Genomic DNA, 5,759 nt, shown 5'->3' with positions numbered 1-5,759 from the left:
ATTTGTCAATCCAAAAGGCATCTTACAATAGGCATAAGTGCCCCATTTAATAGCAAATACAGTTTTATATTGGTTTGATTCCTGGACTAGGATTTTGTTGTATCCTAAGTATCCATCCAAGAAGAATGCATAATTGGAAAATTATGTTGGATTCTATAAGCTTGGATAGATCTTTTCTCATCAAAGGCTCAACCTTGGGGTTTATAGGTCTCTGCTTTGCCTAATAGGCTTTGCATTAGGATATAGCTCTATAGTATGTTGAGCTAAACCAGCGTCCAACCCTTTTTTATCCTCATATGTAAAAGCAAAAACATCACCATATTCTTGACAAAGGTCGACAAAAATATCTTGATCTATTTGGGAACATACCTTTCCCAAATTGAGAGTTTTCCCTTTCACCATGGATATTGATTTGTAGTCTCCTTTCCTTGCGGCCAGGTTCATAGCTCTACCTTTCATTTGATCATCAGTATTGAAGATCCCTTCCAAAGTGATCAATCCTTTGGGAAACTTATTGGAATTGAGCTGCATAACTTGTTCTCCATATTGATTTTGCAATAGGGTTTTCTTCTTGTGGGATAACTCTACCTCATCTTGTAGAAAGTTTACAATTTGTTGATCAAAATCAAAGACTTGCCAATTCACTTGGTTATCAGGCACTACAGGTCTCACCACAAGTTTGATTTGATGTTCTTTCACTGCTGCAGCATGAGATGGAATGGGATGTTGAGCACCTACTGTTGCAAGTCTGTCAGCGTGTTTATTCTTATTTCTAGGGACACTATAAATATTAAAGGCTTCAAATCCTTCAATTAGGTCCCATGCTCTATTCTTATAAGACTTGAGGAGGTTGTTCTGTGTGACGCTTTGAGCTCTAATATGGTTAACAACTAGCTCATTGTCTCCATACACTCTTAATGATTTGATCCCTCTTCTTTGTGTTGTTTGGAGACCCAAAATCAAGGCTTCATACTCAGCCACATTGTTAGTGCAGCTAAAGTGAAGTTTGAATTAAAAGCAATATTTGTCCCCTTTAGGAGAAGTAATTAATACACCAATCCCTGCACTATTTTTGTTCCTTGATCCATCAAATAACATATCCCACAATCCTTGCATGGCATTGCTTTCCTTTGAAATATTGGGGATAGGGTTGTCTTCTTCATGAATACAATATGTAATAAGGGTGGTACCATTGACCTCATCAATGGCATCAAATTGAAATGCATTTTCCCACTCATCAAGTAGGCAATCAAGAACTTCTTCCAATTGAGTTGTAGGCTCTTTGACTGAAACTTCTTCTTTCTCCTCATGTAGAGAGAAATCCATATTGATAGGGCTTGGGGTATAGGGCTCAATGTGATCTTTGGTAATAGGCTCTGCCTTGATGGTCACCTTTGTACCATATCTTGTCCTGAATAATATGTGAGACCAATCAGAGGATAGATAACCCCCTATCTTAGCAGTGAATTCTCTAGATAAGCAAATGGCAAAGTAAGTCGGGAGGTCAATAACTAAAACATCTTGCAACACACTACAACCCGAACAAGCATGCAAAGTTAAATTTAGATCCTTTAAGACCCACATAGTCTGAACTAATGTGTCATCTAGTTGCACAAGTCCTCTTGATATAGGCTCATATTTGATACCTAGGTGATCAACCACTTCTTTAGGCATAACTAAACTACTAGCCTCACTATCTATCATGCAATTATGAACAAGATTATTTCCTATAATCAGAGAGAGAGAAGGGTGGAGGCTTACTGATTTTTCTTGAATTCACTGCCTATATAGGTTGCACCAAACTTGTAGGAGTTGAAGAGATGCAACCTTTTCTTGTGACCTCTACAACATTTATATCCTTTAGGGCTTCTTGAAGTAGGTCTCTCTGAGATGGGATAGAAAGAGCATCCCACATAGAGACATTAAGGTTGGCTCTCTTTATTTTCTCCACTATGTTGAATGGAACCAAAGCCTTAGTAGGAGCCTTTGTAGTAGAAATATATATCTTTGATATTGTAGGAGCCTTAGGTTTCTCCCCATGTTTGCCCTTTTGAGTCAAGTCTTGCTCTTTGCTTGGAGCAGCCACCTTGTCAGGAGTCTTAGGTATTGAAGATTGTATAGCAACTTGTGGACCTTGAGCTACTGTGGTAGTTGTATTAGGATTTATGGCCCTCCTTTTGGATCTTGCATTGTTGGCCACAGGGTCACTGTTAATCTGATTTATACCATAGAAGTAATCCTCCTACCAATTCATGAAAGAGGAATCTCCTTGTGGATGATTTGGACAGTCACCAAATTATTGTTGTCTAGATGTAGTTGGTTCATTTTGTGTCATTAAGGCATAAGAAAACTCACCATTTTGACAAGCAACCTGATTATGAGGCTAATTGCATTGATTGCACCACTCTTTCTCTTGAGAAAGATTGTTCTACGTTGGTGCCAATGCTCTTGAGGTGCTTGCAGTCGTGGGATTCAAACTATTCAAGGGCCTAGCATTACTCCAATGATTTTTCCCTTGAAAGTTAGATCGATTATGCTGATAGTTCTAATTTGAATATTGGTAGGGATTATTATCCTGCGGCAACTATCTCTTGATTGAAATTAGTTCATTTTCAAATCCCTGCATCATGGTCTTGATTTCTGACCGAAGCTCTTGAATCTCTAAAGATTGAGGAATTGGTGCAAGTGTGAGAAATTGACTTGATGTCGTTGGCATTGGTGCCAAAGTAGGCTATTGTGAATGAGCCTCTGGGAACAAAGGCATTGGAGGCCTAGGAGACAACTTCCCCGCCTGTATTAGATAATTATCTGCCTTAATGGCAGCATCATAAGCTCCTGGTAAGTCATTTCCTCCTAGTGATTGTATCATAGTGGCAATGTCACTGTTTAGAGCCCTAAGAAAGTACAAGAACGCATGGTTGGAAGAGGGCTTCACCAACATTGGAATCATATCCCATGTCTTTTGGAACCTATAGTTGAAGTCACCCATGAACTCATGGGGTTCTCTCTTGATGGTAGTTAGTTGTTCAACTAGTGACAAATGGTCACTTTTATCCTCAAAATGCTTACATAGTTGCTCTCCTAATTCATCCCAGTTATGAATTGAGCCAGAGGCTAAACCCCTATACCATTGTAGGGATTTTCCTTTTAATGATGAGGCAAGGAGCCTCACTACAACGTTATCCTTTGTGATATCAAACACAATGTAGATGCTTGCAACATCTTGGATGTGTTCAGCTTGGATAACAGAGGTTTCTCCAATAAAGAATGGTATGGCCTTTAGGGCTGCTATTGGAATATCATTCTTTTGGGCTATAAATAAGGGCTTCCCACCATTAAAGGTGACAAATACATGTTCTCTAGGGGCTGCCATAAGGAATAGTGGCCTATTGATATGAATTGCAGGGCCTCTAGGCTGTGATAATCTTATGAATGGAGGGGTAGAATGGGATCTTAGGGGTGTAGATGTTGTTGATTTGGTTCACCTAATAGGTGATAGAGAATGTCTACCCCTTCCTCTTCTAGAATTGGAACTTGAAAGCTCAATGTAATGGAAATTACCTCTAGAAGATGCTCTAGTTTGTGTTCTTGGCATGAAAGGGTTCAACAGAATTTTAAAATATGGTCGTTCGATCTGCCTCATAAGAGAAATTGGACGGCTGAGATTGTGTCACGTCTACACTATCATGCCCAGGTCTTGATCCTCCATTGTGGGATGGTGGGAGGACATCATCTTTCTATTCTTATGTTACCCCGCAAGCCCCCTTGGTTCCTCAAAATACCTCACGGGATGGTGAGGAACAAGCATCTTAGTTACCCCGCAATGCCACTTTGCTTCCTTAGAATCCCTCCCAGGATGACAAGGAAGCCATGTGTTTTGTGTTGTTTGTTACCCTGCAAGGTCCATCCAAACTCTGTATTTGGCTCATGAGGTGGCGAGGAAACCATATGCCTTACTATGTTTTTATTACCCTGTGACCATTTCTTTATGCTCCCTTGTGTCTAATGGGGTGGCAGGGAGAGCATTTCCATTTCCCTTGCTACCCTACGAACTCGTTTGTCTTTATCTCCAACTTGTGCAGGGTGAAGCAAGAACTATCTTTCATCCTTCCCCTCCATCTCGCACGACCGTTAGCTTGCTTAAGTTTCCATGCGGGGAATATTTTATCCCTGTTCAGACCCATCATCTCGTTATCCGATGTCGAAAGGAGACCCACCAAGGACTATGGCCCTTTCAGCAAGACAAGCCATTTCACTCAGATGCATTTTTTGTTTTGTCAACTTTTAAAAGTTATGTCGAAAAGGGGGAGTTCGCCAAGAGGAAGCCATCATCCTACTGAAAACACCTAGAGTTCACCAAGATAAGGCCAATCGAAAAGAGAAAAAACTCGCTTTGTCGGCCTAGAAAGCTATACCAAAATGCTTGAGGACCCCGCCATACAGTGACTAGGAAAGAAAGAAATTGTCCCTGACATGGACCGTGACCCTCTAGTTGGTGCTCCTTAAGTGACTTGACCAGCCAACCCGATCAACATCAAAATAGAACATTAGAGCGCAAAAAGGATAAAAAGGCTTTTAAGCCTTAACACTTATGGTTTGGGGTTTTAGGGCTCTAGAAGGAGGTTTTTTCTCAAGGTTTTTAGCCATAGAAATGTCTTAGATCAATAATCTTCAGGGCTAAGGTTGACATAAATTTAGTCAACAGTAACCTTGGGCACTGGTAGGTAACCCAAGACCTTATTGTACTTGTATGAAATTAGTGAGATGGGTGCTTTTCTTCCTTGTTCTTGAGGTACAAGATCATGTCCTTTATAGCCCATCCTGTCTACAATAGCAAATGTCTTAGGATACATTTGTTTTGGGATATTTGTTGGTGCTTCATCCTCTTCTCAGTAGAGCCAAGAAGTAACATCAGTTTTCAGGTTCTCTTCTTCAAGTGGGCCCCATTTCTCAAAGGTGGGCTTTTTTCATTTCATGGTGTGCTTCTTTTGGATCTCAATTTCTTTAGGCCTTCCATATGACTTAGGAGAGGGTGGGAGTTGTCCCACATAGAGTGAATTTTGAATTGTATACTCTCCACAACCATTGTCAATTATCTTAACCTTGATCTTGGGTTGGGAGGATGTGGATGCGACGTTTGAAGGATCAGATGGAGGTGACGGAATAGGTGTATTGAGTGGGCAATGATAAGGGTTCTTTCCCTCAAAGAGTTTGCAATATAGGAAGGGCTACGGATCAGCTGAGATTGTGATTTCTCTACCATTGTAAGGGAATTTAAGGCATTGATGATAAGTGGATGGAATGGATTGAATGAAATGGATCCATAGGCATTCAAGGAAAATGTTATAGGGGAGAACGAGGTTTAAAACTTGACATGTAGTTTCAATCGTTGCATGGCCCACTTGGAGAGGTAGTGTTATTGTGCCTTTGGAGACTCTTTCTACATCATCATAGGCTTTAATTATGATTTTACTAGATGTGTCAAGCAGGTCTTCAGAGATACCCAGTTTTTTTATCTATTTATATGTACAAAGGTTTAGTCTAGATCCACCATCTATAAGGACTCTCTAGATTTTATGTTTTTGAACAATGACCTCAATGTGAAGGGGCTTGTTGTGGGATGGGTTTGCGAATGGAGCATCTTTCGATGTGAAAATGAGATGGTGTTGCGCAATAAGGTTTCCAATTAAGGCTTTGAATTGGTCCACAATGATGTTATCTAGAACATAGGATTCCAGAAGGTCTTGTTCAAGTATCTC

Source organism: Cryptomeria japonica, chromosome 4 (genome assembly GCF_030272615.1).
Source record: "Cryptomeria japonica chromosome 4, Sugi_1.0, whole genome shotgun sequence".
Taxonomy (NCBI): Eukaryota; Viridiplantae; Streptophyta; class Pinopsida; order Cupressales; family Cupressaceae; genus Cryptomeria; species Cryptomeria japonica.
This window is presented reverse-complemented; position numbering follows the sequence as displayed.